Source organism: Rattus norvegicus, chromosome 17 (genome assembly GCF_036323735.1).
Source record: "Rattus norvegicus strain BN/NHsdMcwi chromosome 17, GRCr8, whole genome shotgun sequence".
NCBI lineage: Eukaryota > Metazoa > Chordata > Mammalia > Rodentia > Muridae > Rattus > Rattus norvegicus.
Genome location: NC_086035.1, coordinates 79,446,065 through 79,473,384, shown reverse-complemented (window position 1 = coordinate 79,473,384; position 27,320 = coordinate 79,446,065). Strand labels below are relative to the sequence as shown.

The window sequence follows — 27,320 nt, the reverse complement described above, 5'->3', positions numbered from 1 at the left end:
CAGTTCTGAAATAAGTCATTACAGAGCTGGGCCAAGTAAGAGTTTCTGGCTGCCCTGGGGAACTGTCTGGGACTAGATGATGCTTCATTTAAGGATCAGAGAAAAAAAAAAAACTAAAGATGGCCCCAAGAAAAGACATTGATTTAGTGTCAGGTTGGAAAATCAGCGGGGCTCAGAGGGGACACACACACACACAAAGAGACATACGCAGACAACAGACACACCCACCCAGACACACAGACACACACACATATGCACAGACACTTGCACAAAGACAAAGACAGACACACAGACAGATACACAGACAAATAGACAGACACTCAGATTTATACACACACAGAGACATACACATGCACACAAACACCCATGCATCCAGACACACATGTACACAGACACATACACCCATACACACATATACTGACACAGACAGACACAGAGACAAACACACACATGCACACACTCACACAGACAGACAGACACACATGCATACATGCACACACACAATGATTGAAAGGATTATTGTCACAAATATAGGTCAACGTACCAAAAGAAATACAAGTATTTTATTCCCTCTCTCCCTCCCCTCTCTCTCTCTCTCTCTCTCTCTCTCTCTCTCTCTCTCTCTCTCTCTCTCTCTCTCTGTGTGTGTGTGTGTGTGTGTGTGTGTGTGCAGGCTCACATGCCATGGTGCCTAGGTGGAAGTCCAATGCCAACTTGCAGGCATCAGTTTTCTCCTTTCACCATGGGGTGGGACTCAGGTCATCAGGTTTGGCAGCAAGTGCCTTTCCCTACTGAGCCATCTTGTTGGCTCCTCACCTGATTTGTGAGGCAGGTCCCTCCTATAATGGGAGGCCACTGACCTGACTGGCTAGCCACCAAACTCCAGGGATTCTTTCTCTCTCCAGTTCTGTGATCGCTGACATGCATGCCCAACCTGGCTGTTTGTGTGTGCGCTGGAGCCCTTATGCTTCTTTGATGGGCACTTGATCAACTGAGCCGGTTCCTCAGCCTGCATTTTTTACTCTTACATATTTGTCAATGTAAATAAGCCTTGACATATGCACGTTTAGTTTATCTGATCTCCATATTATTTACTCAGTAGTTCCAACCACCTCTCTGCTTTTATTCCCATGTTTGGTGGCTGCTCCTCTAATTTTACCACGCTTGTCTTAATCACAGCTTACTATACCGAAGTCTGGGGTCCTATTTTGTATGTTCATGCTCTTTGGGAGTTGACTGTCAAGCGTTTTGGACTTTGAGATGTAACAGGGCAGCCTCAGCATCGGCCCAGTGAGGACTGGCTCTGTCATTGCCACAGGTAGGACTCCCAGCCAGCTATGCAGCACCTTCTACACTCCTTCTGTTACCTGGATTTATCATTGTCATTGTCGTGGTGACTCGATTGTTCTCACTGTTTGCAGACTGCTTTCAGCACTCCAGTGGCTTCTGAATGGTCCTCTGTGTGTTTTCTGCACGGCCTCCTGCCTCCCACACCTGTCAGTCTTTTGTCTGTTATCACTAGGAACTGTTTGAGGACGAGAACGGAGGCTGTTGGCACAAGCGACTGGTAATTCACAATGCCCCATTACTTGGAAGAAGTCTGTGTCAGTGAGGTTGGCAAGACCACCGAAAACAGCATCATCTTAGTGATAGAGAGTTTGTGTGGGGAAAATGATCTGGACATTTTGTTGAGGATTGGGAAAATTAAAGAAAAGGGAACTTAATAGGTACTGTTGAAGAGCAGAGCCTGATTGGAAGACACTTAGCGTGAAGCCCAAGCTCTGTGTCCTTGTCCTTTATACATTTGTGGGGTTTGGTGACCATTTCCACATCTGCAGAGTTTATTCTGCTTCAGATGTCTTTGTCTTTTCTAATGATTTTAAAAATTGAAAATAGACATAGTTTCCTACAATACATCCTGATTACAGTTTCCTCTTCAGCTATTTCTCCGGGTTCGTCTCCCACCTCCCCTCCCATCTGAAGCCACACCTTTCCTGTCCCTCCTTAACAAAACAGACAGACATCTAAGGCATGGTACTAGAATAAGATAAAATATACTGGCAGAACCAAAGCAAACAAGTGGGAGTAGAACAGAACCAAGCAGAAGGAAAAGAGCCCAAGAAAGGGAACGGAACAAATGAAATGCCAAGGCGTGTTTGCACACTCAGCACTCCCATAAAAACACAAAACGTGAAGCCATAATATGTGTGTAAAGAAACTGTAGGGTAAAAAAATAAATCAATAAAAAAAGATAAAATCTGAAGGAGAGAGGGAAGGAAGAGCCCTGGGTGACCTTATGAGACAGGAGCCTCCTATGATGCTGTCAAGTTCACTTTCAGTTGGCATCAACTGTTGGGAACGCAGCCTATGCGTAAGAGTAGTTTCCTTTCTGTGAGATTCCCTTAGAGAAAATAAAGTTTTCCTTTGGCAGTGGCTATTCTAGAGATAGCTCTGGGCTATTATAGGGGCATGAATCCACTCCTCGCTCTGCTCTAGGACCCATCTTGTGCAGACCCATGTAGACGCTGCATGCTGCCCCAGTCTCTGTGAGTTCGTATGTACGTAGATCCTGTTGCTTTAGAGGGCCTGGTTTCCTAGGTGTTCCCCATCACCTCTGGCTCTGGCATTCTTTATGCCTCCTTTTCTGCAGGGTTCCCTGAGCCCCAAGGGGAGGGATTTCATGGAGACATCACGTTTAGGGCTGACGATTGTGAGGTCTTTCATTCCCTGCGTATTGTCTGGCTGTGGGTCTCTGTATTTGCGGAATTATTGTGTTTTGAATTTTTAAATGATGTGTATTGGTAGGCCAGGGGAGTTATGTGGTCATGAGCACAGGTGCCCTTGGAGGCCAGAAGATTGTATCAGAGCCCCAGGAGCTGGAATTACAGGCATTTGTGAGACGTCTGAAGAAAAGAATGAAGATGCGTGGTTTAAGACAGGTTACTGCCTAATTAGGTGTGGGCGGGAGAGACCGGGTCAGATGATAAAGAAGTGAGATTCAAAGAGATTTCAATGGCTTTTCCATTTTCTCCCCATTGTCTTTCCCTCTGTATGTGTCTCTCTTTCTCTGTCTCTGTCCCTTGCCTGTGTGAGTGTGTGTGTGCGTGTGTTTGTATGTGGGAGGATGGGGTAAGGGTGGGGTTGTTCATGGCATGGCATGCATGCAGAAGTCAGGGAGCAATCTTTGGTATTAGTCCTCAATCATTTACCTTGTTCCTGTTCAACAGAGTCTCTGTATGCCAAGCCAGCTGGCTCCTGAAAGAGAATTCTTTGGGAATTCTCCTGTCTATTGCAACTTAAGAGCACTGTGATCGAAGATGCACACACCACTATATCAGGTTTTTGTGTGAGTTCTGGGGATCTGAACTCATGCCATCATGCAGACATGGCAAGAGCTTTTCCTTCTGAGCTATCTTCCTAGACTCTCTATCCACAGTTTCCATGTAGTGTAAATGGTTTGTGGTTGATGAACTTTGGGTGATATTTTAGCAAGAAAGAAAACTGAGAACCCGCCAAGAAGAAGGTTTCTGTTTCAAACAAAACCTTGAGATAACAGTCAAATGGCCTGGGAAGTAGATGCCCAGTGTAAGTTTCAGTTAAATTGTTTAAAGCATTTACTATGTTTATAAAGTTCTCCTTTCTGATCAGCCGGCCTGTGCCAACGCTAAGGGTTTTTAGCGTTCTAGAATGCACTTCTTTGCTTAAGCATGCTTCTTACCCAGGGCTGTCATTGCAAAGCGTTCCCTGACTCCCCTCTCCCAGCTGTGTTGTGAATCTCCTGCTGTTCATCCACTATGGTACTTCATGACATCATAACTGCTTGCTCCATTGTCTGTCTCTTCGAGAAGTCTCTGAGCTAGGCGAGGACAGTGACCCATTTTAAATCTCCATGTTCTTGAGTCATGAAATCCTGCTTAGTCCCAGTGTGAACACACAAATGTTTACTGAGCCAGTGATGAAAGATAGACTTTATTAAATGTGTTGCTGGGAAAGCCACGCTAAACCGGCAGGTGTTTTATTTTACAGGGAGATCAAGAAAGGCTTTTCTGTCAAGGGTTAGATTCTGTTGTTAGCTGAGGAATCAAGACCTTGGAACTATAGTGTTCTTGGACTGATTTAGTCAAGTATTCACTGTTGTAGTGCATTTTCTCTGGATGCAAGATGGTCATGTGGGTCTTTCCCACCCTGAAGACCTTTTCCTTCTGCGTCTTTCAATCTGTGTGCTCTCTCCTGTTTCCAGGAGCTGAGCCTTATTGAACAAGGCTTGTCCCTCCCCTGATGGACTGGGGAAGTCTGGAATAATGTCTGCATTTGTGTTCCCTTCCTTCGTGAACTTCAAATCAACAGATGCTTCTAGTTTGGGAACCTCTGGGAGTTCTTTAGGCCAAGTATCCCATTTCCTTTAATAGACTCGAAGCTCAGCTAAGGTAAGCATTAACTCCCTGTTCTGTCTTTTGTACGTATTCTCCAGTCTTTGGTCTTAACTCTTTAATCAAATGCTTTGCTTTAATCGTCCTCCTCCCTCTGGCGTTTGGCTTTGTCTAGCCCACAGAAGGCTCCACTTTACCTAAGTTTGGAAAAGCAGACCGCAGGAGGAAGTATTTCATTCAATAGGATCACAAGAATCTGAACATTCCAGATCTGAAGCCAAGTAGTGTGTGGTAGGAATCAGTCACAAATAGTTCAGCAGGATCACAAATGCAATCTAATGTGTACAGTCAAAGAATGTGTGCTGTCAAAGAATCCAAATGGAGCTGAATGAATGGTCATCGTTCTTTTTTTTTTAAGATTTATTAATTTATTCTATATAAATACACTGTCACTGTCTTCGGACACACCAGAAGAGGGCATCAGATATCATTACAGGTGGTTGTGAGCCACCATGTGGTTGCTGGGATTTGAACTCAGGACCTCTAGAAGAGCAGTCAGTGCTTTTAACCACTGAGCCATCTCTCCATCTCCAGCCCCATGGTCATCGTTCTTACTGGCTGAAGGAATCGTCCTTGTCCTTGAGAACCCTGAAAAGAATTCCAAGCACAAAACACAGAAAACCAAGGATCAGAGTCATCTTTGCTACAAATGGCATGTGTGTCTACACAAACACTTCCCAAAGGTCTATCACGAAATCCACTAGAACTAGTAGTGTGAGTCTGTTGAGTTTTTACGACGTAAGTGTGCTCTGTAGAAAGAAATACAGATCTGCTGAAGACAGGGCCTTGCAGCTCAGGCTAGATTTGAACTTTCTCTGTAGCCCAGACTGGCCTTTTGCCTCAGTATCCTGGGTGCTGGTATTCTAGAGATGTGCTACTGCTCTAGCTAGTTAGTTAATATACTACCATGAAAAAAAAAAAAACAAAACGGAAATTGAAAAGCTAAAAATGGGTTACTTGTAATAGCAGCAAACCCAAGAAATACTCAGGAATAAGGTTAGCAATGTGTGTGTGTAAGGTTTGGATGCCCAAAGTGAGAAAATACAGAAGAAAGAAGCCTAAGAAGCTCAGACTAAATGGAAAGTTACTGGGAACCGGAGATGTGGCTCAGTTGGAAAAGTGCTTTCTTGACATTGTATGAGCCCCTGGGTTCGATCCCCAGGACTGTATAAACTGGGTATGGTGGTACATGCTTGATGTATCAGCACTTGGGAGGTGGAGGAAGGAAGATTAGGAGTTCAAGGTCATTTTTGATTATCTAGTGAGCTTATGGCCAGCCTAGGATCCGGTCTTGCCTTAGAGAGGAAAAAGAAGGAAAGAAAGAAAAAAAACCAATTAAAAGCAAAAACAAAATAAAACAAACAAAAACAACAAAAATGACAACAAAAAATAAAAACAAAACTGTATTTCCATATGAGGAGATACTGTTATAATACTAGCTGATGTCAGTTTCCACATAATGACCTACGGATTTAATTAAAAATCTAGCAAATGGCGCTGAGCATTTGGAGGCCAAGGCAGGCAGATCTCTGATTCTAGGCCAGCCTGGTTGGCATAGTGAGCTCCATCCAGGACAGTCAGTGCTACGTCTCGAGGATTTGTCTCAACCAAGCAAACAATCAACAAACAGGTACTGGGAAAAGCAAACATGTAACTCTGGACTGTGTATGAACGACAAAGGAACTTTGGCAACAAAAACAACTTCTGAACACCAGAAGTGGACAATCCACATGGCCTGATTTCAAGTTGTTCAATATAGCAAGGCAAAGAGCACTGTGGTATCAATGGGAGGACAGCTCAATAGACATAAGGAACAGTGCAGAGCGGCCTGGAAGCTGACCCAAGTACACCTGCACTTGCACAATTGATCGGTGTGTATCAATACGACTAGACTAAGATCATCAATGTGCAGGGCACTTTTAAGAAATGAAATCTTGTCCACTGAATGACTGACTATACAATGAAAGAAAGGAACAGCAAAAGAGGGACGCCATGTTGAGCACCATAGGAATGTGGGAAAATACTCCAACACTAGGAGAAAAAAAGAAGTATTTGGAATATTGATCAGGGCCAATTTTTTTTTCATAGAGGACATACAAACAGTAACAACAACAAAGGAGGACTCATGCTACTTCAAACTTAAAGGGTTTATTTTTCTTCAAAAGGAACTAAGAAAATAATTTTTAAAAAGTCACAGATGAGCAACAAATACTTTCCAAACATGTATAGAGTGGTTTCTGGTGCACACACCTGTAGTCATAGCACGTGGGAGGCTGAGACAGGAGGATTGTCCTGAACTTAACCACCATGAGATATAAAGCTGCCTCAAGAGAGTAAGTAAGAAAGCAAGAAAACAAGAAAGCAAGAAAGAAAGAGTGTAAGAAAGAGTGTAAGAAAGAGTGTAAGAAAGAGTGTAAGAGTGTAAGAAAGAAAGTGTAAGAAAGAAAATAAGAAAAAGAAAGAGTAAGAAAGAAAGAAAAAGTAAGTAAGAAAATAAGTAAGAAAGAAAGAAAGGAAGTAAGTAAGATTCATCAGGGAAGTAAAAACAAAGAAACCAACAAGCAAAGACCCTTTAAGGATCTTAACACACAAGGCATAGTTATGTAATCCCAGCACTAGTCAGACTGAGGCAGAAGGGTGAGAGGCCAGTCTAGGCAGCACAGTGAGGCCCTGTCCCAAAAGAAAAAGCAAAGGGAAAAAAAGAAGAGGAAGAGAAGAGGAAACAAACAAACAAAAAGTACCTGTTACAACTCCTTTAGAAAGCACATAACCCAAAACAGTGGTTAAAAAGAATTTCTCAGATTGGTTTAGAGACAGCAAGTGAGTTCACAAAAAAAAAAAATTTGTTTAATATCATAATATATTAGGGAAATGAAAAGTACCACTTACCTCCAAGAATTGAAAAGCTTGAAAGCACTGATAATATAGAAATCTATAATCCGGATCCTTTACACCCTTCTGGTGGGAATCTATGCAAGGGTTCTTTTAGAAAGTAACTCGGTGGTTTTTGTCAAGCAAAACATAATCCATACTATACCATACATACTCACAAATATTAGAAAAGTAGGCAGCCTCCAAAACTTACAGGCAACTAGCCTTTCCACTCTTTTGTGACTTCTGTTGCAAACTTGCAAGTCTCGGCATTCCTTGTCTTGTAGGTAGATCATTCCAGTTCTGTATCCACTGCCACAAGACACATTCTCTTTGTGGGGTAGTCTCTCTGTCTTTCCTCCTCTTGGAAATTAGCTCAGGACCTACTGTGCAGGTCTGATGACCCAAGTTCGATCCCCAGCCTCTACATGAAAAGTTGGGTATGGGGGTGCACTTTAGTCATTCCAGCACTGTGGAGGCAGAGACAGGAAGATCCCTGGGTCCTCTTGGCCAAGCCAATCTAGCAGAATCAGCCGCCGTAGTGCAAGTCTCATTGAGAGACCCTTTCTCAAAAACTAAGGTGGACAGATCCTGAGGAATGACACTTGAGGTGGTTCTGTGCCTTCCGTATGCACACCAGACACATGTGCAGGTGCATGTGTACACACACACCGCTATCACCCCCACCAGCACTACCCATCACATTAAGTCCTACTGTATTCCAGAATCACCTTCTCTTAACTGATGCCTCTATGAGGGCTGCATTTCTAAATAAGGTCACATTCTCAGGTGCTGGGAGTTAGCACTCAGCACAACTTCTGGAATCCACTGATTCTTCTTCCTTCAGTGCTGTGGAAATTGAAGCCATGGCTCAGGTGGTAAGGCACCTGCTGTGCAAACACGAGGAGATGAGTTTGTAGCCTCAGAAACCGTGAGAAAAGTTACACGTGGTTCACGCTTCCATTCCCAGCACTGGGGAATGAGGCAGAGACATAGACTCCTGAATCTTATTGGCAGCTAGCTTAGCCAAATCAATACTCATCCAGGTTCAGTGAGAGGCCCTGTCTCAAAAACTAGACAAGAGAGCAATCGAGAAAGGATGTGAACACACCTGACAAGCACACACACATGTGCATACACGGATCCTAACAAGCACATGTACCATGAACATATATCATAGACCCTTATACACAGACACATGCACACACACATGCACACACGCATATCTATCAGATATATGAGCTGTTTATAGCACTTCAACCTAGAAACAAGTCCTGAAGCATTAACCATAAATGGATGAATTGTGGTATGTCCATTCACCGGAAACCACTTGGCAATCAAGGCAAGAGCTACAGATACATTAAGGAATATGAGTAAATCTTAAGAGCATTATGTTAAATAAAAAAGCCCACTGCAAAGTACCATTAGTCTAACATTTTGGAAAGGAAAAAAACTATGGATCAAGACTCAGAAGAGTAGTTTCAGGGCCTGTTGGAGTGGAGGGGGTAGTGGAAGAGAACTGACCATAAAGAGGCATAAATTAGCCTTCTAAGGTGATAAAATATTGTCTAAGGTAATTGTGCTATTGTTACATAACCGTCTGCATTTGTCAGCATTCATAGAATAGTTCATTAAACATATAAATTTTGCTGCATATATTTTTAAAGTGTGTTGAATTGTACTTTAAGAAAACACTAACTATTGGTGATAAATAGAGGCCGGGAGAAGGGGAGTCATTTTCCTTCAGCGAGTAGTCATTGGTAAGTCACCCACATGTCCAGTAAGAAATCATACATACATGTCCATGCAGGCAACACTAAACTTACGGGTTATAAACAAAGGCATGAAAAATGAATTTTGTCACAGGCCTTCTTTGTATCTACTGAGATGATCATGTGGTTCTGACCTTTAGTTGATGTATGTGGTAGATTACATTTATTGACTTTGTGTGTTGAATTATCCTTGAATCTCTGAGATGAAACCAACCTCATTATGGTAGATCATCTTTATTGAGAATTATGTTCACAAGATATATTGCTCTATAATTTCCTTTGTTTCTTTGTTTCTTTGTTTCTTTGTTTCTTTCTTTCTTTCTTTCTCTCTCTCTCTTCCTTTCTTTGATGGTTTGGCCTTTGTCTGGTTTGGGTGTTAGGGTAATACTAGCTTTGTAAGAAGAATTTGGAAGTATTCTTTCAGTTTCTATTTTATGGAACAGTTTGAGGAGCATTGATGATCTTCTTTGAAGGACTGGTAGAATTCTACACAAAAATCCATCTGGTTCTGGGTTTATTTTATTTGTGAGATGTTTAATTACTGCTTCTATCTCATTAGATTTTACAGGTCCTTAAAATCATTCTTGGTTCAACTTTGGACAGTTTTTGTTTCTATTTTCACCGCCTCTGAACATGTACGGGTTTATGCATCTGCGTGCTCTCTAGGAGTACCAGTGGGTTTTGACTTTCGTCTACCTACAGATCGTCTCCCATGTGGCTTGATCTCTCATGCACGCGGCCATATTTGTAGCTTCAGGATTGTTCTTGAAGGATTTAAACCTACAGAAGTCCCAGCTTCGGGTGTTCAGAACTGCACTCTTTGCGAATACTGTTATCTTGGTGTGCAACAATGGCCGGGAGGGACAGAGCAAGAACCCCTCAACGGAAAGTTTCCTTCTTCAGTCTTTAATTCACAGTTTAACGAGCGAGCCCATGACCTCCACACACACACAAAACCTTAAAATACTCTGTCTTTCTTCCAGCTCATTTCCTTTTCCTTTCCTGCCTCTTTATTTCCTTCTCCTCCCTCCCACTCCAAACATGCCTGTGGTTAACACTTCCTGCCTGTTTTTCTTCTCACTGTCCTGTCCTGCCCCATTTCCTCTCTTCCTCTCCCTGTCTTTTCCACCCATCTGCTCCCTTATTTTTAAACTTTTGCTCACCCACTATTTTTACTGCATTTTATAAGGAACCCAAGTGTATCTGTCATTCCATCTTCTCTTACTCAGCGAAAGTTTGTGCTTCCCAGTAAGCTAAGAAAGAAGTCTGCCTGGAACTTGCCAGCAATATGCCAACTGGGTCTTTCCACTTTGTAATACCAGGCCTACCTAGGCAGAGGGACAATACCTTCTATCGGATTCTTGGTGGGGTTCCAGCTCATGCATATTAATTTCCTGCATCATTAACAGTCCCCTGGGTTTATTGCATGTCATGGTGAGGCACTGAGAATAGTAGAAAACTCAGAACAGCAGCCATTCTCTTCCTTTGCTGTTAGTGGCTTGGGCATTGATGCTTCCAACAACTCCTTGGAGTGGATCAGGTTCTTTTTGTTATTTGTGAAACTGATCCTGTGACCAGCAGGGCAGGTAAGTGTGGTGAGCACCAAGTTTAGCTTAATCAAGTTTCCAGTGAAATCCACAGCAGATCATAACCATAATTTTAAAAAAATGTGTAGGTTGACCAGATGGCTTAGCAGGTAGTGGTGTTTGCTGTCAGTGGTGACCTGAGTTCCATCCCCAGCACTCACATCATGGAATAAAAGTACTGATTTCCATAGGATGTCCTCTGACATTTACATATGGGTCCTGGCACGTATGCTGGCCCCTGCAATTAAATAAATAAATAAATAAATAAATAAATAAATAAATAAATGTAGTTTTTGAAAACTAAGAAAGCCTAAAAGTAAAAGTAAATAAAATTTTAAGAATTGAAATAAAATAAATTACATTTTTCAGTACTGTTACTCAATGTAGCAGGAAAATAACCTATATTATTATCTATTATATATTATTACAAAAGTTTGAAAGAATAAACTACTAAGTTTTATTAGTTTGTATAATTGAGAAATAATATATATATATATACATATGTATATATATATATTCCCCCCCCCTTGGTCTAAGCTGGCCTTGAACTTGCTACAAATGCAAGGATGACCTTGAACTCTTGATCTTCTTACCTTTACCTTCCAAGAGCTGGCATTATAGGTGTGAGCTACCCTGCTCAACTTATAACTGTACATTTTTACAAAAGTTTTACTTTTATTTTAAAATTATATATAGTCTTGTGTGTCTCTGTAGCTATATTTATGTGAATATAAGTTCCCACAGAGGCCAGAGGCATCATATGTCCCTGGAGTTATAAATGGTTGTGAGCCATCTGATATGGGTGCTGGGACTTGAACTTGGTTCTCCTGCAAAAGCAGTATGTGCTCTTTAGCACTAAGGCATCTTTCCAATACACAGGGGTATCTTAAATTCTTTTACCATATTGACTTTTTTGTTTGATTTTGTGCCAAGGACTGAACATCCCACATCCTAAATACACTCCTGATCCAACCTTGATCACTTGGTTCTCTATTATCCATCTATGGGGTCTTAATGACTACTCAATAACTGTCTGTCTAGCTTCTGATACGGACTTCTGATGTTTGAGGAAATTTAGACATTAAGCCTCATCTACTTTTAAAATTTGCAAGCAAAAATCACGAGTATAACTGAGCCACCAACAAGGCAGCATACAGGAGCTGATCTGAGGCCCCAGAAACATATACAGCAGAGGACTCCTAGTCTGGCTTCAGTGAGAGAAGAAACGCCTAACCGTTGAAAGACTTGAGGCCCCAGGGAGTGGGGAGGCCTGTTGGGGAGGAGAAAGAACATCCTCTTGGAGAGAGTGGGAGGACTTTGGGAATGGGAGGAGGCCATTTTTTTTTATTAAAAGTAATACAAAATTTCAATATAGAAGCCAGTTGTGGTGACACATACATTTAATCTCAGCACTCAGGAGGCAGAGGCAGGGTTAGAGGCCAGCCTGGTCTATGAGTCCTGGACAGCCAGGGCTATTACATAGTTTCCCTGTCTCAAACAAACAAACAAACAAACAAACAAACAAAACGTTATAGGACATATACTAGATTTATTAGCTTCATGAGTGCAGACATGGACTTTTTATTATTTTTGCTATTATCGTATTTGTACGTCTCTGCATGATTTGTGTGGGAGGGAACACGTGCCACAGGGCGTGTGTGGAAATCAGAGAACAACTTGATAGACTCAGTCCCCTCCCTCTGCCTCTATGTGGGTTAAGTGGCTGGAGCTCAGGAGGCCAGACTGTGTGACAAGTGACTTTGCTTGCTAAGCTGCTTTGCCAGGCTTGTTACTATATTTTTGAATTGAGGTAATCCTCTCCTCAGATCCACCTTACTCCTTTCCACACAGAGACACTTAAATAGCCAGTAAGGAACTATTAACGTCAATTCCTTAGGACAACGGCTAATGAAGAAACGGGCTCCATCTGCTTTGGGCAGTGTTGGGCATCAGTCCTGGGGACTCAAACATACAAGTCAAGCCGTCTAGCACAGAGTCCTCCAGCAGAACAGTCCTTTCTTAAGGAAGGGACTTTGACATCATTAAACATTAGTTGATTGATCTCAGGTATGTGGTGTGTGTGTGTGTGTGTGTGTGTGTGTGTGTGTGTGTGTGTGTGTGATATCTCTGTGTGTATGTGTCTGTGAGCATGAGGTCAGAGGACAAGATTTTCAGAGTTGGTTTTCTTTCTCCTTGTTTTGAGGCTGGGTCTCTCTGCTGCTGTGCACACACTCCATCTACTCTAGCTAACCATTTGTCTCCAGCCAGTTCTCCCGTCACGTGACAACTCTCTTTGCAGGAGTGCTGGGATTACAGATGTGCACTAGTGTGTCTGACGTATAGCTGGGTTCTGGGGATGAAGCTCATGTTGCCAGACTAGAATGACAAGGGCCTTTAACCCACTGAGCCTCCCATAGGATTTTTTGATTTGAATGAAGGAAAACTTAGGGGTCTGGCTCAGAGGAACTGGGGAGACAGTTCTTTCCTTGATTGGGCCAGCTCATGTGGTTGCCTTGCAAGATGGCTTGAAGAGTTGTGTATACTGTACATATTCCAGGAGCAACCGGAAGGAAGGCAGGTGGAGTGGATAACCCTCCATGAAGGAGGCATCTGTCTCCCAGGCAGAGTTTCAGCGAGAGAGGAAACTACCAGACCTGTATAGAGAAAACAGTAGCTTGGTACAGTTGCCTAAGTAGATGCTGGCCTGTGATAGCAAAGTTTTGTCTTAAAGTTTGTGTGGCAAAGAGACTCTCTGGGGGTATTCTTGATAATCGGGCTCTAGGGCAAGAAGGGAAGCCACACTGATAAGCCATCTCTGAAAGGATCTCTCAGCAAGTTGAGAATAAACACATCTTAGTGGCACACACCTTTGATCCTAGCACTTGGGAGGCAGAGGCAGGCAGATCTCTGTGAGCTCCAGGCCAGCCTGGTCTACAGAGTGAGTTCCAGGACAGCCAGGGCTACACAAAGAACCCTGTCTCGAAAACAACAACAAAAACCAAACAACCAAACAACAACCAGTGCAGAAGTTGTTTTTTGCAGTGCTACGGTTCTGTGAGTGAACTCTAATTGCTGACACGTTCATTGAAAGTTTATAGAGGTCTGCAGGTTTCCTGCTTCGTGCACAGCCAAGTTCCATTTGTCTACTTCATGTCAGTTCCCAGAGCAAGTGAGTCAGACTATTTCCGTATTCTCTTTCCTGGCTGTGGGTATCTGTAGCTGTTTCCTTCCTTTTCATTTCTATTTCTTAAAAAAAAAAAAAAAAACTTGTTCCCTTTCTGTGCATTGTTTTGTCTCTATCTCTCTATTTCTCATTATTTTGGACAGAAATGTATCAAGTCTCTGGGACTCTCACAGAACACGACAGTGCCTACGATAACTTTAGTCTTTCTCTTTTCCCTCCGTGAACTCCTATATGAATGGTGTTGATGATAACAAATGGTTTCGACAGTTGTGAAGAAACTCGAGCTGAGTAAAGCAGGTGGGCAGGCGTCTATCTCTGAGGCCTGCAGTGACTTTCAGCTGTTGATTTAGAGGAGGAAGTCATGGGACAGGCTGCAAGTTGAGGACAGGGCAGCATGTCCCGAGCACTGCTGGCAAATGTCTGGGATGAGTCTGCATGGGTGAACCTGGATTAGACTCTGACCCTCATCGTTTCCTCTAATGTATGTCCCTCCTAGTGCGATCCCGTGAATTCGGACCTTAGTTAGAGCTCTGTTTCGTATTACAGCTGCTAGAGCAGACAGGAGAATGCTATCAGTGGGAAAGGACTTTAAAAATCTAGTAATCATTAGCGGTTTAAATGTGGGAGACATGCTTCTCTAAGCTGAGTTAATAAGAAAACCTTTTCTGGCAAGATTTCACCTTCTCTGCAGTTTGGACTTGGCTAGTAAACGTCCAGTAGATCGAACAGCTTCGCTCCCCAACCAAGTCTGATGGCAACACTACTGTGGAACGTTTTGTACATAGGAGGAGTCACTTGTTGGGTCTAGAGCAAGACGAAGTTCACAGTGAGTTAAATACCAGTCACTCAGTGGCAGAGCTGAAACCAGAAACAAACAGATCTCTGTAAGTTTGTTTATTTATTTATTTACACTTATGTGTATGCATGTGTGCACCATGTGTGTGTAGGTGCTGTTGGAAGCTAGAAGAGGGTGTCCCATCCTCTGGAGCTAGAGTTACAGGCAGTCCTGAGCACGCAAGCTGGGAGCTGAGGGAACACTCCTCACAGCTGAGCCCATAGCTCCTGCATGAACTCATCTCCTTAGTCCTGGGCTAGCTTGTATTTCTCACTCCATGAACTGGCTTGATTATACCAAACCCAAGGGAGATGGACAAAGAAAATGGCAGTGGGCTAGTTATTACCTATCCAGACATTCTGAGGGATATTCCTGCTGACTGAAATGGATTTACAACGAATGTCAAGGGGAAGAAAACCAAACTGGAACAGATCATAGAAACTCCTCTGTGATATGAATGTCCTCCGTGCTAGTCATGTGAAGCAAGAGTCACAGAGGGATGAACGTCACCGTTCAGATGTAGAAACAGCTCAATTATCTATTAACCTCTCCTGTTAGCTATCTTAATGTTTTTGACAGGATGAGCAGTTGAGCACCACCCCCACTGTTTTTTTTTTTAAATAGATTTTTCATTTTAAACACACAGGAAGACCTCAGGAAATCCTTCTTTTCTGGTTTTAGATTCACGTAAAGAAAAAGATGTGAAACTCAGAACTTTGCACCATTTGGTAGTTGTTTATGTGGCTAACAGCTGTTTCTCTTGATTCTTTATGGTAGCCACAAATCAGAACCAGGATTTTATGGAGCCCCTTTGATTTTAAAACTCCAAGCAGTATAGGGCACGCGTTTTCTCAAAAGGAAATGAAGTGTTTTAAGAAACACGTAGAATACAGTTTTTGAAATTTAGTTCTTCAGCTCTCTAGAAACCATGATGTTTTCAGTCAGCTTAGGGCAGTCAGGCAGGGAGTTGGGAAGTGCTCTGTGGTGGGTGGGTCCTACTGGGAGAATATTTGGTTTTGCTGTCATGCCATTAGCTATTATCATTTTTGTTAATATACTACAGGCACATTTAACGGAATGTTTCTATTCCTTTGAAAGAGATCATTTAATGTACTAGCTTATGATATCTGGCTTATAGGATAAGCCATCCCTTCTGAATTAGCTACCTGTTTTCTTGTTGTGACAAAGCACCCAACAGAGGTGACTCAAGTAAAGAAGGGTTTGTTTGGCTCATAGTCAGATCAAACAATTGCTCAGTTGGTTTTTTTCTTCTTACTCAGTCAGTCTAGGACCCCAGGCCATAGAATGGTACACCCACATTTAGGATGATTCCTCCCACCTCAATTAATCTAACCTAGAAAATCCCTCACTTTGGAAGACATGAGTGTACTGTCTTTGCATAACAAGCCCCAGAACTTTTTACAAAATATTCCACAAGTGAGTTCTATAAATGAAGTCCCAGGGTGATAGACTATTGGGTTACAGTTACGTAATAACTGTGTCAAACAGGCAACCGAAAGAAGCGGAACACAATGTATTCACATCACTCTGCTATTTAAGCGATAAAATTAGGGTGAAATATTCTTAACTTTGTTTTTCTTTTCCCATTTTTCAGTATTGAGGTCACCAGGGCTCAGTGAACACTATGGCATATTCAACTGTGGAATCTGGGTGACTGAATACACATCTGAACAATTATCACCACCACAAGCATTCTAAGCCCTTGGCTTTCTGGTCTACCCAAGTAACTGCTGAACTCTGTGTAGGATACATCTCCAGGGCTCCCTTCTTCTGCTTGACCTCAAGTTCTTTACTTAATGTAGAACATTTTATGATATTTATTTATTTTATGTGCACGGATGCCAGGGTGTGCTCATGGCATACAAGGACAGCTTGTAGGAGGCAATTCTTTCCTTCCACCATATAGGTTCTAAGGATCAAACTCAGGTTGTCAGGCTTGGCAGCAAACACCCTTACCAACTGACCAAAGTGGCTTGCCCAAGTTCTAGAAATTCTATACTAGAGAATGTCTGTCTGCCTCTGTACCCACCTACCCATGTGCATAATTGTGTGGATGGAATTCTAAAGTGTCCTCCAAGATTGTTGGCCTATAGGGCACCCATATCTTTCTCCATTTCTTCTACCATAAACTATGCCCTGTTGTGTATTAGTTTTGCATTATTATAGTGGAATATCTAAGACAGGATGATTTTATGAAAAAAAGTTTTATTTACTTCAGGGGTTTATCAGCTAAAAGTTCAGGATTGATTGGGCTCAGATTGATTTCTGTTAGAGATAATGCTAACTAAATGTCACCAAAACCTGGGCTATGTGTGGAAGGAAGAGATCACATCTTGAAATAGTAGGTCAGAGAGGCTGGACTCACAGAATCTCTTCTGAAGGCAGGCTCCCAATGACCTAAGGACTTCTCATGGGGCTCCATCTTTTAGTGGTCCACAGTCTCCCACTGCTACATTTCCAGCTCATGAGCTTTTTGGGAAGACACAGCTCAAATAATTTTCAAATCATTTCATCTTGTGACGGGATTTTGAAGATTCAGGGGAGGGCCTCATATTGATTGGTTATAAGACACAGAGATGATCTGACCTTTCGTTAGAGGCTGAAATGGAGGTCACTGATTAGAAGTACTGAAGAATTTTGCAAGTCACCACTAGCTTAGTGGTGGAAAGGGCTATGCATTGAAGCACGTGGGCAGATCTGAGGAGCTTTGAATGACTCCCATTTGACAACTAGAAAAACAAACACAACCCCAAGAACTTTAGTGCTACAACTACAGGCAGGAAATTCTGCACCAATTCAAATGAGCTTTAGAAGAAGACTTTAGGCTCCATGACTGGGTGGGTGTGGGAGGGTGGCCATAAACCCTGTCAATATCTCGAGTTGTGTGTGTGTGTGTGTGTGTTGTAGCAGAGAAACTAGCTAGGCTGGATCTGGACTGAGGGATATGAGTGGTTTTCTAGACCACTTAGTCTCCATCCAGTGCTTTGCCTAACAATTTTGGTATTTAATATGCCATAGAATGAACTTTAGATATCAACTGGCTTTTACCCAGTTGACCTTAGCTTATGTCCTTTCTAAGGCCTTTCTTCCTTAGCTCCTTTCTCATTGTGATTAAATAAGAAACAAATATATAGAAATTTAATCTTTTTGTTGGTCTCTCAGTTTATATATAAGTACACTGTAGCTGTCTTCAGATACACCAGAAGAGGGCATCAGATCTCTTTACAGATGGTTGTGAGCCACCATGTGGTTGCTGGGAATTGAACTCAGGACCTCTGGAAGAGCAATCGGGTGCTCTTAACCGCTGAGCCATCTCTCCAGCCCTGGTCTCTCAGTTTAGGAGGTAAGGCCAACAATAAATTGTTGAACCAATCTTATGGGTTTAATGTACAATGGCAAATGATTAGGGGCTGTTTATTAATTACATTTCTGGAGACTGTTTCCCTCCATTGTCCTGTTGCTTAGTCTTTGTCAAGTTGACATAAATTGGAGTCACGTGGGAAGAGTGGTCCTCAACTGAGGAATTGCCTCTATCAGATTGCTACACAAAGAGATCTACAGCTAGAGAAGGTCTTGGGATTGCTATGCATATTCCAAAGTAGTCTGGGGAGAAAGACTCTATCACCAGTGAAGAGTTCAGAAGACCATGCTGAGGACCTAGTGAACAGGTCAGAAGCATCCAAGTTGACAGCATTAGTCAGCTTCTGGCCTTCAAGGCTACTCAGGACAAGCCAATCGCTGGCTGACCTCCAATGACAGAGCCAAACAGAGGCTACACGGAACAGGATCGAGGCATCTCAGCTGAGCCTTGTCTATGCTGTCACAGCAGTATGAGCAAATTACTCATCTTTAAGACCCAAAGTTTGACATAATTATTATAATGCACTAGATAATGGATGTAGACATCAGAATATGACATGAATAAAAGTCATGGCTTCAAAATGAAAATTTTATTTTATTTTTTGAATGAATTATTCACTCATATGAGATAGAGTGAAGATTTGTACATACACAAGGATTAGTTTCTTTTAGGGCACAGTTATGCTCACCTTGTCTCTTCAGAGCCCCCTCCTCAGATGACGGTAAGGATACCAAGTACGGGTTTCAAGATGACACATAAAGACAATGACCAAACAAAGAGGACAGAACCCAGCATGTCTTGGTCCAGATTGATTTTGCTCTACTACTTTATGCCCCGAGATGCTCACATCATCTTTCTTTAGTTTTCTTCAGGAATCAATTTGAAGTTCCTTCCTCCCATCACAGCAAAAGCACGAGACTAATGTCACGTTCACAGGTGACTTCATGGATGAGTGCTAAGTTGGATGATGACGTAATGGAAGATTATAGTATTTGTCATCATGATGGACTAGGTGACTCAGGATGCCCTGTAGAGGAGTTTTTCTCTTGCGCTTTATTTGGTGACAGCCGGTCTGCCAAGGCCTCCCATGCCCTGATAAAAAATCAAGTCAGCCATAAATGAAAGTCTAAGTGTAGCTCAATGTCCTTGGTTTCCCTGACAATTCCTAGGGTCATGCCAACGTTCAGACTCAGCAGTGGAGTGTGGAACCCCCGTGGAGTGGGTACTCTGGGACGTCCATCTGTCCTCAGAAGTTCCAGGTTCACCCGTGCAGCAAGCCCTGGTCACACTAACTGTGGTGCAGGCACTGTGATGGATGTTATGAAGGCGTGAACATAAACGCTTCTAACATTAAAACCCTTATTTCCAGGGTTTGCCCGCAATGGCTCCAGGGAGAACCAAGTTAAATTAGCTTAGTTGAGCTTACCTGGATCAAAACCCTCTGGTTCCCCAGGGTTCTGAGACATTGAGCTTCCAAAAGTGGATTTCATACAAGAGTATTGCCTGCTGCCGATTGAATTTTAAAAATCAAAGTGAATATTTGCTCTCACCCTTATTTGTTTGGGGTTAAAGGAAATGTGGGACCCGATACCACAGGGCAGGCTCTGAAGGCATTTATTTTATCATCTCAGATGGCCGAACAAACCATATGTTTCCATTTCTCTGAGAGGGCAGGGAAGGGAAAGACTGTGTGGTCACTAATCACCTTCAGGCAGTCTACCCAGTGGTTTGGCCTCCTGGAAGTTGGTCCAGTTTGTTTTGGAGGGACAAGTCCGGTGCACAGACAGGCAGGGTAGTACCTTACCGAACTGAGAGTCCAAATAATGCTTATGTCATCTGATCAGGCTGCCGTACAAGAATGCCACAGACTGCGATGTATACAGAAGGCTCTTTCTTTTGTTTGGATGCAGTTTTGGAGGCTGGAATGTAAGGTGGAATCTTGAGATGCCAGGAAGGTTGTTTTCTGGTAAGGCCTCTTGTTCTGGTTTCTGAATGGCTGCCTTCTCTTTGTGTCCTTGTGTGCCAGAGGAAGGGGGAGGGGGGAGAGAGAGAGAGAGAGAGAGAGAGAGAGTCAGAGAGAGACACACAGAGAGAGACAGAGAGACAGACAGAGAGAGACAGCGAGACAGAGACAGAGAGAGACAGAGAGAGAGATAGAGAGAGACAGACAGAGACAGAGAGAGTCAGAGAGAGAGACAGAGAGAGACAGAGAGAGACAGAGAGACAGAGACAGAGAGAGACAGAGAGAGGAGAGAGAGAAAGAGAGAGAGAGAGAGAGAGAGAGAGAGAGAGAGAGAGAGAGAGAGAGATTGGGGCTCATCACTTTCCTTCTATAAGATCATCCTGATAGTTAATAGTGACTGTCAGCTTGACAGGGTCTAGAATCATCAGAGACAAGCCTTGAGGCACATCTGCTCACAGATGTTATAATGATTAGGTTAATCGAAGTGAGGAGCCCCACCTGAAATGTGGCTGGTGCTGTTCCACAGGCTATGATCTAGGCCCACATAAAAGGGAGGAAGGGAACTGAGCAACAACATCCATCTCTCTTTGCCTCTTCATGGTTGGCACAATGTGAGCAGCCACCTCAGTCCTGTCACGTGCCTTTCTTATAATGTATTTATGTCCCCTTGAAATGTGTATCAAATATAAATACATCTTCCTGAAATTGCTTCTTCCAGGCATCCTGTTTCAGCAACAGGTGAGCCACATATATAAAACCGTATGATCCCATTTACCGTAATTACCTCTATATAGGGATTACTGGCAACCACTGCTCTATTGGGATAGGGGTAGTTAGGATTTCAATTTGTATGCTATGGAGAGCATACAATCTAGACCCTGGCACTTCTTATATGGCACATGCTAAATTAAGCCCGAGGACATATAGATAAGTATATATGTCAGGCGCAAAATGCACTCAGGGAACGCACATTAACAACATGATAATTACAGTGCTGTGCTCCGTACAGATGGGGAGAATGAACCCATTCAGCTAGTGCAGGTCAGGGGAGGCTTTTCAGAGGAGCCTTAGACTCAGGGAGGCTTTTGGATGCTGGCAGTGGTTAGAGGTAACCAGGCCGAGGCAGAATCCTGCTGTCGATAGTCACAGAGCAGGCACAGTGGCTGAGCAGCGTGCCTAGAGGGTGTAGGAGGAGCATGGACAAGGTTCAAGGTGGGTTTGGGGAAGGGCGCTTTACTTTGGAGGACTGCACTGAGCAGTTTAAATTTCACCTTGTAGAAGGAATTGGGAACCTGCTAAACATTAGACATTGGATCTATAATGCCCTTTAGAGGTTCACGCTCTCAAGGTGTGGTCCACGCCAGTGGTGGTGTTTCGGGGGCCATAGTATTTTCAGGGTATAGATCACTAGCAGTGGGCTTTTGAAATAACTGGCAGCTGCTTCTTCTTCTTCTTCTTCTTCTTCTTCTTCTTCTTCTTCTTCTTCTTCTTCTTCTTTTCTTTTTTCTCTTCTTTTCTTCTTCTTTCCTCCCCCTCCTCTTCTCCTCCTCCTCCTCCTCCTCCTCCTCCTCCTCCTCCTCCTCCTCCTCCTCCTCCTCCTCCTCTCTTCTTCTTCTTCTTCTTCTTCTTCTTCTTCTTCTTCTTCTTCTTCTTCTTCTTCTTCTTCTTCTTCTTCATTTCCCCCTCCCCCCTTCTTGTCTGCTCCTGGCCACTCATTTGTAAAGTTCCCATTGGATACACTGGCCACCAGGAAGGACAAACACTTGCGAAACTGTGAGCCCAAATAAACCCCTCCTTCCCTTGTTTTTCTCAGGTGTTTTGTCAAAATGGCACAACAAAAAGTAGGTAAAATGATAGTTATAGCAGCAGCAGCAGCAGAGCAGTTTTGATTGAAAAGTTCACCCAGAAAGCAGCTGGGGACATTGACACGATGGCAACTAGGACTGGGTAGAACACCCCTACCATAATGTGGCCACAGAGCCCTGTAGCAGGCACTGCAGGAGGTGGGGGAGGGGCTAGCTCATCTTGTTGGAACTTAGGAGTTGACAACAGTGTGAGGAGGAGGAGGAGGAGTCTAGGCTGGGTCCCTCTGTTTGGAGACTAGGGAGCCATCATGGAGAGAAGTGCCATGCGGGAGACCCTGAGTGAAGCACAAGAAGCGTGCCCCTTGTACTGGGACGGCTGAGAAAATTGTTGGCTTAACTCTAAGAGAAAGCGGCAAAGGCGTGTTGCAAAGTTATCATTGCTACACGCTGGATTTATTCCAATGCGAAGTAATGTAAATCCTGGGGTTAGCTGTTCTATTGCTTCTGGATTGGGAGAATGCCCAAGACACCCCGAAGGGTGCTCTGTAAGACTGAAAACTTTGGAATAGGTAATTTGCTCACTGAAATCCATTGACAGCATCCCCACTCCCACCCCCTAAGTTCTTTGAGTCCGAAAAGCTTCCTAATAAATCCTTAGTCATCTGTTGCCAAGAAAATTAAAAGGCTTTTGGTATAGAATCCAACAGCCTGCTGGCCTTGCTCTCGCCCTGAGACTGGCCCTGCTTTTGAACTTGTGATTCATGTCGATGGCACCCTTAGAATTGTTGGGCAGGGCACGGAAACAATGTGGGAGAGCTAGAGAATGAAAACTAGAGAGATTTTTCTTAAAAAGATTAGATCAGTCCTTCCTTGACTTAAATCTCCAACTGCCCTTTGGAGGGAGGGAGGAAAACGTGGGTTAATGGATTCTGAGCCCTCAGCTGACTTTAACTTGTGTAATTATAACAAACTCCTTTGTAGTTTTCCTTCCCAAAAAAAAAAAAATATTTGGCAGGATTTCAACAGACTGGCGAGAAAGAGAGAGAAGAGAGGAGAGAGAACAGAGAGAACACAGAGAAACAAAGTGAGATACACAGAAACAGAGACACAGACACACAGAGACAGAGCTAGGGAGCTACAGATACATACAGAAAGTCATAAGACACAGAGACAGAGAGGAGAGACATACAGACAGAAAGATAAACAGAGGGACAGACATAGAGATATACATATAAAGCAGAGACAGAAAGATGAGCAGGTGCATAATGAATTTTAAATTTTGGGCCCAGTGAACTTGCAGCTGTCCCCTTCCGTTAGGCAGGTGACAATGTTTCCTTCTACTTTCCTGCTCCCTTCCTGGGTTCCCAAGCGAACGAAAGGAAATCAACACAACAGAGGCCCTTGCCATCTGACTATGGATCCACAGCGTTCATCTGAGTCCACCAGCCAAGGAAAGGGGAACGCTCGGGGGGGCGTGGTCGGACCCTCGGGGGCGTGGCCTAGAACTTGGGGCGTGGCCGTTGATGACTCAGCGGCCCTGCCCCGCCCCCGGCCCGCCCCGCCACTTAATTCTGACGCGCGAGGCCGCCGGGTGCGAGAGCCGCCCTGAGCCGGACGGGCTTCGTACTCGGGCGTTGCAACCGCTGTCGGAACCGCCCTCTCTCCACCTCGGTGGCCAAGGTGCCGGGTACCAACGCCAGCAGCGGAGCGCGCCAGGGAGCAGCGCGCCTTTGTGCGAGGTAGGCTGGCCCCACACTTACTTCTCACACAAAGACGAGGGGCTTGCGAGGCGGCCGCCCGCCGGGAGAAAGCGACGCGTGCCGGACCCCGGCCCAGGGGACCCTGTCGTTGGCCTGCAGAGCGGGCTGGGGTATGCGGTCCCTCGGGCGCAGGCGGGCGACGGGGAGCTTGGGGGCCCTGCGCTGCCTGGGAAGGTCGAGGGTGCAGGGCCCGGGCGGCGGCCCCGATCGAGGGGCGCTGAGGCGGAGGGGCCCCCTGGAGAGGGGGGAGTCCAGGCTGCTGCTCGGTTGGTTCGTTGTTGCATCCTCGGCCCAGCAGACCCAGACCTTGGACCCAGGCTGCAGCGGCTGCGCTGCCGGCGGCCAGATGCCCGCTTTGCCTGCCCCGGCGGCAGGATGGGGTCAGCGTCCCGAAGCCGGCTCCTACCCGGCAGACAAAGGCGGGGTCGTGCTGCTTTGAAAGGTGGTAGTGACACTGTTTCCTGTCTGCAAGTAACTTTTCTGTGTCGGACTCTGCTGTGCCTCTTTGAGTCCGGTAAAGACAGGAGGTTGGGTGATGTCTGCGCAGAAGTCCCCACATTTTCTTTGGGTTCCGTGATTGCCTCCTGAGAGCCAAGTTTTGACGTGTGTGCTGGAAGTGAAGCGTCCCCGCTCTCTTTAAGATTTAGAGGGTTCCCGTTGAGAGGATGAAGTGCACACACCAACTATACCAGTTCCTTCTTAGAAAGATTTTTGTCCAGGACTGCTAAGTGAAGTTACTTACTCAGAATGGGTCTGGTTCTGGAGGAACCAATATGAGAATAGAAGGAGGCATATTTGAATTGACTTTCTGAATTTGAGTCTCCTTCCTAACAGGTAAGCTCCTGTCTTTCTCCAGGTATGATACCTCATCATTTAGACATGTTAGCTGTTAAAGGTGCTTTAACTCCTGTCAGAGATGCCTGTCTAGGCATGGTTTCTTAGTGCTTGTAGTTTCAGGCTTTATACTTTGAATTCTATAATCCTTTATATTTGTAAAATATATATATTTGAAAATATATATTTGAAAAAAAAAAACAGAGGATAGGTCACTCATGTGGCCACCACCCAAACATAAACTGAAGATGAAGGTGTAATTGCTTCAGTGGTGGCAGGGGTGTGTGTGTGTGTGTGTGTGTGTGTGTGTGTGTGTGTGGACAGAGAGAGAGAGAGAGAGAGAGAGACTGAGACTAAATGAACACATTATTAATTCCTAACCTTTATACGTATCTAAAGTATGACATTTAATAGTGATAACTTTGCAATGTTCCCTTTGCCACTTTCATAGAGGATTAGACCAACAACTTGTTTTGGAATATTTTTTTTTTAGAGCTTTGCCAGTTACTATTTACAGAAGGGAGAGGAAGGAAGATGAAGGAAAAGTAATGTGCTTTGCACGTCACTGGAGAGGACTCAAAAATGACTTTATATATATACACACACGTACACACACATATATATACATGCATGTATGTATATGTGCACACATATATATCTAGATCTATCTGTCTATATCTATATCTATATATTTTGGATATTAGGAGTAGCTTGGGACTGTTTGGGAAAGTAGATCTTACTGAAAAATCTATTCTGAGACTCATGAGAAGCACAGAGTGGACAGAGTTGCTTTGTAGAAAGACGAGCAGAGGTTTTCTGTATGGCCCACGCACATTTCAGACAGAGTTTGTGTTGGGAAAGTAAGTATGTTTTCATTACACAGTGAAGAGTTTTGAGGGTCTAAAACTAAAAGGCCACTCAGCTATGCACTCGACAGTGGACATGTCTGTCACTACTTACACTTTCCCCTTGTGAACGTTTGAGACACCCCTTTAGAGCAGGGTGCTCAGGAGATGACACAGTCATTTCTGAAGTCAGGACACAGCACAGGGGGAGGTTGTGGGGTGTGCTCTCAGGTTCCATTTGGAGTTTGTCACCCGCCCTTTGGGTTCCTTAGTCCGCATGCACACTTGGAGTAGTTGCAGCGTTGTCCCCTAGGTGGAGGGCAGAACGGCTGGCTAGCCCCTTGGTAGTGATCGCTGTTGCTTCCCTAGTCATGCATTTCCCTCCAGCATAGGGTGGGACGGAAGGTCCTGCAGGGAACAGCAGTGTGCTCAGCCCTCATTTCCTCCCCTCTGAGTGCTTCGGATAGTGTGAGCAGGACAGCCGGCTCAGGTCAGGGTTTAGGAGGCTTGCCCTTCTGTTCTGTTGCCATGTAGGACTGGAGAGCCCATTCCTGAAGTAGATAAAAGAAAGACTTGTTTTGTACTAGAGAGACACACTCAGAGAAATTACATTCCTGACTTGAAGGAAAAGAGGTGCTGTTACTAATTCATAATTGTTCTGATTTTTTGTGAGAAATACTGCAATTAAAGGAAGGTTTTTTTTTTCTTTCCTGGTTTTGTTTTTGTTTTTCTGTGACGACTGAGGGGTAGAAGACTTTTCCTTTCACTTGGGGGGCAGGGGGTGGCACAGATGAGCACTGTGGGGTAGTTGGTGTTGTTAATGTCTAAAAGCCCTTTCTTCTAGCACTCAGTGTGCAGGAGTGGATTGAGAACTTGGAGGCTTGGTTCAGTGAGATCTGGATTTTAAGATGTTTGTGGAAGTCCATGTATACTTGGTGAGTCAGGAAGAGGTGCTGGGGAGAGAAACTGACCAGCTTTGGGGCTCACTGGTTCCGTACGTGGAAAGTCACTGCAGAGTGAAGATCTGTGTATATTTCTATAACTACGGCTAGCCTGAGGCAGTCCCACAGAAACTCTCATATCCTCGTGTCTTCCCCTGCCTAATCTGCCTGTTCTTGCTTTTCCTGCTTGAAACAATCTATTATTTTCTCTTTTCCTTTCTGTGGAAATGCTGGGCCTTTTCCCTCTGAACTTTTCCTCACCCTGAGTGTGCACTCTGAGTGCACTTAAAGGGATGGATGCTTTATCCACGGGTTCAGTTCCTCGTCCGGGAAAGAATACATTTATCTGCGAAACTGACTTGGATTACCTTCGGACATGGTAAATCGATGGGGCTGTTTCTGAGGTTGCTGGGGGAGGCATTGAGTAGATGCTTAGGGGTCAGGCACTGGCTCTTGTGGCAGAGTAGGTAAGAGTGATATTCTAAGAATTGTACAAACTGACCCCACATTATTTAATGGCTGTTACTTTCAGCCGTGAATAGAATTAGCACTTTTTGATTTCAGTTGCTTTAGGAAGAGTGAGAGAAACCACAGGGAAGAATGGGGAATAAGATGCTAACCCCGTAAGGTCTGATGTCAGGCAGACACTTGGGACTGTGAGCATGCATTGCCCAGGGCTGGCTGGGGCTAATTGGACTGACTGGTGAGGTGGACTGCTGTTTTGTCTAGGATTTGGCTGGGATGTTGGGACAGTTTCTAGTTCAGGATTGAGAACTGCCTGAAAAATGTCAGTATGTTTTTATTGTCCCCACTGAGGGTAAACCTCACGTCCAGCAGGCCTCGGAGTTAGTTGCTGTAGTGACATGGTGTCCTGACTGTCAGAGATTCTGAGAAATGAATACCTGTGTCTGATGTTACACAGAGATCAGCTGACTACAGCTGCATTTTCCTCCATTTCTGGAAATTCTATTACAGATGAAGAGGTAGCTAGAGGAGCTTGTGGAAAAATAGATACTGGCTTGAGGGTATTCCCAAACCCAGTTGGAATACAGGAAGGAAGAGGGCTTGGGGCTGCATTTGCATCAGAGGAATGCAGGGCAGTTCTACCAAAG

At 44.1% G+C, this 27,320-nt stretch overlaps 1 protein-coding gene across 5 annotated transcripts in view; it reads left to right on the top strand.

Moving 5' to 3' along the window:
• Fam107b (family with sequence similarity 107, member B) overlaps nucleotides 1–27,320 on the top strand; it is a 206,371-nt gene that overhangs the window by 120,781 nt on the left and 58,270 nt on the right. Inside the window, exon 1 of one of the 5 annotated variants that reach the window (NM_001025034.2) lies at nucleotides 14,597–14,727. The exons of 2 other annotated variants lie outside the window; for them this stretch is intronic. The gene's annotated coding sequence lies outside the window, so the exon portion shown is untranslated. Of the gene's footprint in view, nucleotides 1–14,596; nucleotides 14,728–23,388; nucleotides 23,568–27,320 lie in introns of those variants that run through there. 2 more of the 5 variants (NM_001401503.1, XM_063276704.1) reach the window with 2 other exon arrangements.